The sequence below is a fragment of the Centruroides vittatus genome, unplaced genomic scaffold (assembly GCF_030686945.1).
Source record: "Centruroides vittatus isolate TY-2023 unplaced genomic scaffold, ASM3068694v2 contig_2563, whole genome shotgun sequence".
Taxonomy (NCBI): Eukaryota; Metazoa; Arthropoda; class Arachnida; order Scorpiones; family Buthidae; genus Centruroides; species Centruroides vittatus.
This window is the reverse complement of record NW_027121626.1, coordinates 10,436-18,983: the sequence shown is the minus strand read 5'-3', so window position 1 is coordinate 18,983 and position 8,548 is coordinate 10,436. Positions and strand designations below refer to the sequence as shown.

General features: G+C 40.5%; 1 long non-coding RNA gene across 1 annotated transcript; it reads right to left on the bottom strand.

Moving 5' to 3' along the window:
- Positions 1-242: 242 nt before the first annotated feature.
- On the bottom strand, positions 243-1,168 carry LOC136971460 (uncharacterized). The gene is made up of 2 exons (XR_010880170.1): positions 495-1,168; positions 243-423 (listed from the first exon to the last, which is right to left on the bottom strand). It is a non-coding gene; the product is annotated as an uncharacterized lncRNA (long non-coding RNA).
- Positions 1,169-8,548: the final 7,380 nt, after the last annotated feature.

Here is an 8,548-nt window from a genome sequence, read left to right as displayed (position 1 = left end):
CGAGTTAGCAATACTGAAATACGAGCGAGATTTGTGCGCAGATAATTTCTTACCACACTAAATTTAACAGAAAAATTCATCACAAAACGATTATTGATGCTAATGTGTGAAATTCCATTTAATCCATGCAAGATGTGTGATTACCAGAGCCCCTTCGGCCGCCAATTTAAAGTATTTTAATCTTTAAAATTGGCGTTTCCACTTCCCGGGACGAGGACCCAGGGGTTGGATTTGTGGGAAGCGAGTGTTCGGGTTGTTTCATTGTGTCGAATTACATACACAGAACGAGGCGCTTGACGTGTAAGTGCGTGAGTGCGAGAATTCGAGTAAAGGTTAAACGGTGTATATCTTCGTGTACAGTGATGTTATGTCCGTGTGTGTGTCGTGTGTGTGGTGTGTGATCGAAGAACATCTTCGGCATGTCTAAAAACAGAAAAACAGTAAATTACGTACGAGAATAAGATGTGTTGAAAATGAAACGAAAGAGTTCTTACCATCGGAGACTTCGGAAAATATTCACTTGTACGATAAATGGCCACTTCGTCCTCTTCGTGGTAAAGTTGGGGAGGGAGAAGTATCTCCCTCCCAAATGTTCCTACAAAACACAAAGACAGTGAGAAAAGAAGAAGTTCATTCATTTATTATCTAAGGTCAACATTATTACCTGTATCAGCTAGTCTTTCTTCCCGAACAGTGTCATGAGGAGAGCGAAGGACCTGACCTAACCTAACCGGAAGCTCAATCCTCGTAACAGCTGTTTGGGAAGAAAGGTCGGTCAAATGTCGCGTCCGGTGAGTAAACGTGTCACGTCCGGGTGGTCACAATCGGGAGTCAAATCCGTTGTCGTCTATCGAGTGTCACGTTCGGGAGACAAGTCCGTGGGTCACGTCCGGGTAGGAGACAGTCACGTCCGGGAAAAGGTGTCGAGTCCGGGAGAAAAGTGTCGAATCCGGTCAGAATGTCGCATCCGGGTGCAAAGGACGAGCTGGGGAAAATCGAAGAGGATCACCGCCTAGGCCAAGGGAAACGCAGCCACCCGCAGCAACAAAACCGCGGTCCCTCGACTTCGGCGGCGCTCTCCTCCGATTCTTCCCCGTTCCGACTTCCGAAAGACGATGGCGACGACGTCGCGAGCGTGGACGAAGAGGCAGACATCGCGAAAATACGAAGTAACAACGAAACCCAAAAAGAGGAGTCGGAGCTGCTGGCGTCACTTCGTACGTCTTCCACAACAAGGCCTGTGGCTGGCTGATCCCTGACGACCTTGGCCAAGTGGAATGGACTCAGAACTCTCCCGCCTCCGGGAGAGTGCCACGCCACACGCACTGGGGGAAGGTCGTCACCACCCGCTGCCTCTCGCTCGACGGTCTCCAACGACACCGAACATTCGGCAGAGACCAAGTCCACCACCGGGTCCTCGAACGTCTCATCGGAGCCGTCCGAGGAACCCCCTCCCTCCGGCGCCACCGCATTCTTCCGTCGGAACCTCCGGCGAAACCACTCCAACATCTTCATTCTGAAAAAAAAGAAAGTTTGCAATTAGTCGATTAAAACAAAAGCTTAAATTAATGTCTAAATTCTTCCGAGAAAAGCAAAATGCTCACCGCAGCTGCCTTTTTAAATCTAAAAGATTCGAATCCGACCATCGAACGACGTGCCGAGATGTCTTCTGGGACCGATTAACGCAGAAAAAGTCCAAGATTATACTCACGACGAATCGGAATTCGGATAGTTCGCGTTAGATCCTACCGGAAATTGCTAGAACGTTCCAACTGTATTTGCAGTAGAGACGACCGACCCGGAACGAAGAAACTCTCTTACGTGTAATTTGTATTTGTACGACAGTAAATTAAAGACACGCCGCACGTAGCCACGAGGAAAAGGCACTCGAGCCCAAGTCGTAACAAGTGTTTCCTTCTAGAGCAATTTACCCTAACGTGTACGCCACATAAACGCAACGACGGCATTTAAAAGAGTTTCGTGCAAAGAAATTGCCAACGAGTCGACCAAAACACAAGACAAACGTACGAAGAAGCGAAACGTGCCCACAGCCCAACTCGACATTCGGGACACGAACGTTTAAGTGGCACGAAGAATTGGCAGAGGGTTACGTAAGTGTGGAAGATCGACTGCACTCAGAAAAGACTACCTTGTGGAAAGACCCAAAGAGCCTAAGGAAAAGAATTCTTTGTGTCCATCCTGTATAGATAAGTGTTAAGTGTATTAGTATTAGTGCAGACAATTTAATTCTGGCAAAATAAGCCATTGAAAAGCGTTGTAACTAATACATAAATTGCATGGAGAAGTCGGAGATCAAAGGGCGAAATTTTTGACCTGTCCAAGGAACATCCCATGCTTCAGAATACGGTCTCCGTCCATCAATGTTACCAGAGTATATTTTAGTTAAAATTCGTATTTAAAGTTAGCATTAAATAATTTTTAATTGAATTTCTATAAATAATCCTTATTCTTTGACCGTGTTAATAAAATATAAATGAATTAATTACGAAAATAAACCAATGAGCAAATACTTAATCCGTTTTCGGCGCTTCGGTCGCTTTCCAATGTGGCGGCTCGTTTAAAAGTCCTAATTCACAAGCGACGGCAGATTTAAACGCAAATACGCCGGCCGATGCCGTCTCCGTAAGTTGGATTAAACGAAACGAAAATAAAATCTTACAGCTAGCTAAATTCTAATTAAAATCTTACTTTGTGTACTGTCGGCGTCCAAAAGTCTTCTTAAAACCACTTCGGGTAGCAAAAACACGAAAAAGGAAAAACACACGAAAACAGGAGCAAAGAGCGCACACGTCCGTCCGGCAAGCGAAAAACGTGCAAAGTGACGCAAAATCGTGTTGCAACAATACGCGTTTCCATAGAAACATAGAAACGCAATTGTTGCCGTTTCTATGGAGATTAGAAAGCGCTTAACGAATTCGAATGCGATTGACGTAATGGATTCTTTTTGAATTTTAAGGCTAAATATCTGCATTTTTTACGTTTCTATCCCCCGAGTGACGACGGATTGGGATCGAGAGACTCCCTACCACCCTCCGCCTTCGGTTTCCATTCTCCACAAGGGATTAGAAGCAAGATTTTCTATAATCGAACGTCATCTTTACCTCGCCACCCCCAAAACTAGAACAAATCATTCCTCTCGTTCGTCCAGTATTCTCCGATCGACCGACAGCGCTATTGTTACTAAATTTCCTAATATTTCGTTTGTCCAACGCCATTTTAAAAGCACATAGGGAAGAACATATAAAATTAACACGAAATAAACTTGAAAATCTTTTTAAAAATATCATAAATCTTCCAATAAACTAATTCGAGCTTAAATTAATCCTTAAATTCTTCCGAGAAAAGCAAAATGCTCACCGCAGCTGCCTTTTTAAATCTAAAAGATTCGAATCCGAAGCGCAAACGGACGACCATCGAACGATGTCTTCTGGGACCGATTCTCCAAGTAATATTAAATAAATTCTTACGTCTAGGGTCAATATGGACTAAGACTTACCTCAAAAATCTTCAGTCTTCTCCGCAAAAGTCCGCAAACCGCAAAAAAACCAACGCAATCCAAGAGCACAAGAAAAGCACGTCCGACCACAACCAGAAACACAATCGAACTGCGAATCGTCATGCGTGACGTTTTTCGAACAAACGTTAAAAGACGCGTCAACAATGTTCGAATTACGTAAAAATTCGAATTTAAAAAATCAATTTTATTTTTTTAATTAATTTATATATATTTTTTTTCTTTTTAAATTTTGCTTCAGTCATTTTCTTGTGTTCGGAATTTGATAAATAAATTATCTTCTGCATTTACATAGTGCAGAATGTCCAACGTGGAGATCTTTTTCAATTCTACGTCTCGAGGCTCGACTCATCTCCGAAAATCGCCCGAAATTCGTTTGAATAAACGTTAGTTTTTTAGTTAAATAAATAAGTTGTTCTCGAAGCCAATAAGGTGTATTGATCAGTGTCTCTCAAACTTTTTGGACCGCGACCCCCCTTGTCTGCACTTATAAAAATTTCAAAGGACCCACCGAAGAATAAAGTCCTGTGTCAAAAAAACATCCTGAGGGAGGGGGGGGGTAGTGGGTTTTTTTTTTTTTTTTTTTTTTTTTTTTATTTCCTGCCGAACAGTTTTGGAATAATTGGCATGGGTTCCTTCCCCCGCTCAGAGAGCACCAAAGGACCCAGAGGAAGATGTATAGTGTAATTGTCCCAGAAGGGCTCATAATGTATTGAACTAGTCCCTTGAAAGGGCTCATAATTTTTTACGTATTTTTGTAGTCTGTAAGAAATTAGTAATTAATGTTAGTATAGTTAGTTATGGTTAGTATGCAGGATAGGCTGCAGGTGCTAGAGTGCATCACTCTCCCAGAACTGCAGTGGTCGGGCAAAAGATGAATGATGAATTTGATTTGATAAAAGAGCCTGAGTTAAATTATGGTTATTATTTTTGGTAGGAATCTGGTTTTAATCAATTTAATTTTTTACAAATAAGCAGTTTGTATGGCTTGTGAATAATTATTTAATTAGGGTTTTGATGAGGAGCCGACCGGCCACTGCAGAGAGGGAGCAGACGAAGATTTAAAAATAGGTAGATAGGAAAGTTTTATAACGTAACGTAACCTAACCAAAATTTTTGACTTTTCCAGAGCCACGGAGGAAAAGAAAGTGACAATGGCTAAGCCACAGATGGTCAAACCGAACAATTTGGAATAGATAAATTTGGAGGGGAGCCTGGCTTGAGCATGAGCTGGAAGCCAGGGGAGTGCCTACTGGGAGGACTTGACGAGGGTTGCTTGACCCCATTTGGGTAAAAAATGTGGAGGGAGGGGGTTAGGCTCGTATTTAAATATTTTTATTATTTTTATTATTTATATGTGCAATTTATTTAAGTAAAAATTATTTTATATATTTTTTATTTCTATTATTTTCTAAACATAATCCATAGTAAATTTATAAAAATTTGAAAAAAATTGATCTGGCATCAATTTTTCAGCTAACCCCCAAATATTTTCACGACCCCCACTTTGAGAAATCACTGTGTATTTGATATTTTAGTATATTCATTAAGAATGCTTGATCTTGAGTAAGTGAGTAAATAAATTATCTTCTGCATTTACATAGTGCAGAATGTCCAACATGAGATCTTTTTCAATTCTACGTCTGGAGGCTTGACCATCTCCCGAAAATCACCCGAAATTCGTTTGAATAAACATCTTTTTCGTCCATTTTCGGCCATGGCGTGAAATAAATCAAATTCTTAGGATTTCGCCAATATTATTTCGCTTTTCGGAAAGATTCCTCGGTCGCCGTCGGGGTTGCGGGTTTCGCGTATTAATGCAACACAGAGATTTTTTTAAAAGCCAGAAAATTCGAGGAGAAAGAATGGTGGCTTGTCCTGGCTCAATCTATTTATCCTTGTGTCGGACTTCATTTCGTTCGGGGCGTATTATATAGGTTTTTCGGTATTTTTAATATTAACTTTATCTAGTTTGATGTTGCATTAATACGCGAAACCCGCAACCCCGACGGCGACCGAGAAATCTTTCCGAAAAGCGAAATAATATTGGGCGAAATCCTAAGAAATTTGATTTATTTCAGTCCATGGCCGAAATGGACGAAAAGATGTTTATTCAAACGAATTTCGGCGATTTTCGGAGATGGTCAAGCCTCAAGACGTAGAATTTAAAAAGATCGTCTTTTACCTGTCACGGTGGACATTCTGCACCACGTAAATGCAGAAGATAATTTATTTATCAAATTCCGAACACAAGAAAATGATTGAAGCAAAATTTAAAAAAGAAAAGACATTAAAAATTGATTTTTTTTAATTTTTATTTTCACGTAATTCGAACATCTTTTAACGTTTGTTCGAAATTCGTCACGCATGACGATTCGCAGTTCGATTGTGTTTCTTGTTGTGCTCTTGGATTGCGTTGCTTTTTTGCTGTTTGAAGACTTTTGCAGAGAAGATTAAAGATTTTTCAGGTAAGTCTTAGTCCATATTGACCCTAAACGTAAGAATTTATTTAATATTACTTGAAGAATCGGTCCCAGAAGACATCTCGGCGCATCGTTCGATGGTCGGATTCGAATCTTTCAGGTTTAAAAAGGCAGCTGCTTGAGCGTTGGGAGAGTCATCTGTAAACATTCGATATTCTTTTAAAGATCTTCGTGCTCATCGTATATTTCATCACTTCGTAACTAAACTATAACACGCATATTTCATATAACCAACGTCCGATGACGTCAAGTAACCGCTTTTAAAATGGCGTCGGATAAACGAAATATTACGAAATTTAGTAAAAATTACAACCGGAGAATACTGGACAAACGAGAGGAATGATTTGTTCTAGTTTTCGGGGTGGCGACGTTCGATTATAGAAAATCTTTCTTCTAACCCCTTGTGGAGAATGGAAACCGAAGGCGGAGGGTGGTAGGAAGTCTCTCGATCCCAATCCGTCGTCACTCGGGGGATAGAAACGTAAAAAATGCAGATATTTAGCCTTAAAATTCAAAAAGAATTCATTACGTCAATCGCATTCGAATTCGTTAGGCGCTTTCTAATCTCCATAGAAACGGCAACAATTGCCGTTGCTATTGTTGCAAGACGTTTTGCGTCACTTTGCCCGTTTTTCGCTTGCCGAACGGACGTGTGCGCTCTGTGCTCTTGTTTTCGCTGTGTTTTTTTGCCTTTTGTCAGTGTTCTTTGCTACCGGAACGTGGTTTTAAGAAGACTTTTGGACGCCGACATTACACCAAGTAAGATTTTAATTAGAATTTAGCTAGCTGTAAGATTTTATTTTCGTTTCGTTTAGTCCAACATTCAAAGACGACATCGGCCGGCGTATTTGCGTTTAAATCTGCCGTCGCTTGTGAATTCCTTCTTCTTCCTGGTTTTATGGAGATGTTAGCCTTGTATGCTCTTTCTCCGAATAGACGTCGCTTGTGAATCAGGATCCGAAACGACTTTTAAACCAGCCTCCACATTGGAAAGCGACCGAAGCGCCGAAAACGGATTGAGTATTTGCTCATTGGTTTATTTTCGTAATTAATTCATTTATATTTTATAAACACGGTCAAAGAATAAGGATTATTTATAGAAATTCAATTAAAAATTATTTAATACTAACTTTAAATACGAATTCCATCGTAATTTTAACTGAAATATACTCTGGTAACATTGATGGACGGAGACCGTATTCTGAAGCATGGGATGTTCCTTGGACAGGTCAAAAATTTCGCCCTTTGACCTCCGACTTCTCCAAGCAATTTATGTATTAGTTACAACGCTTTTCAATGGCTTATTTTGCCAGAATTAAATTGTCTGCACTAATACTAATACACTTAACACTTAATACACTCTATACAGGATGGACACAAAGAATTCTTTACCTTAGGCTCTTTGTCTCTTTCCACAAGGTGGTCTTTTCTGAGTGCAGTCGATCTTCCACACTTACGTAACCCTCTGCCAATGCTTTGTGCCACTTAAACGTTCGTGTCCCGAATGGCGAGTTGGCTGTGGGCATGTTTGTCTTGTATTTTGGTCGACTCGTTGGCAATTTCTTTGCACTATGACACTATGATGAAAAGGTGATTAGAGGGCTATCCGTATTTAGCGACGGACTTAGGCCCTATTAGAAACTGAAAGAAGAGTTAAGTTAAGATAAGAAGCTAGAGGGAAGAGGAAATAAAGAGAAATAGGAAAGTGGGAAAAGGAGCAACCAGGGGGCCCCACGGAACCCCATGGGCGTCTGCATCGCCATTCATTTAAAATAAAAACATATTTACATTGGAATACATAACATTAAAATGGTTACATAAAAGATACAGCCTGACTTGGCTGCGTAGTAAAAATAACAGTAAACAATTAATTAATCGATATCATACATTATATACAACGCCAGACTTATGGCTATATAGACAATATTAACAAATGTTTCAGGTACAGTACATTAACACTATATGTATACAATAATTGAAGTACGCCGGACATAATTTCCCCAGGTGTGAGGTAAAATGTGCGTTTCTTGGTTGAATTACATTATTTCTTTGCACGAAACTCTTTTAAATGCCGTAGTTGCGTTTATGTGACGTACACGTTAGGGTAAATTGCTTTAGAAGGAAACACTTGTTACGACTTGGGCTCGAGTGCCTTTTCCTCATGGCTACGTGCGGCGTGTCTTTAATTTACTGTCGTACAAATACAAACTACACGTAAGAGTTTCTTCGTTCCGGGTCGGTCGTCTCTACTGCAAATACAGTTGGAACGTTCTAGCAATCATTCCGGTAGGATCTAACGCGAACTATCCGAATTGCGATTCGTTCGTGAGTATAATCTTGGACTTTTTCTGCGTTAATCGGTCCCAGAAGACATCTCGGCACATCGTTCGATGGTCGTCCGTTTGCGCTTCGGATTCGAATCTTTTAGATTTAAAAAGGCAGCTGCGGTGAGCATTTTGCTTTTCTCGGAAGAATTTAGACATTAATTTAAGCTTTTGTTTTAATCGACTAATTGCAAACTTTGTTTTTT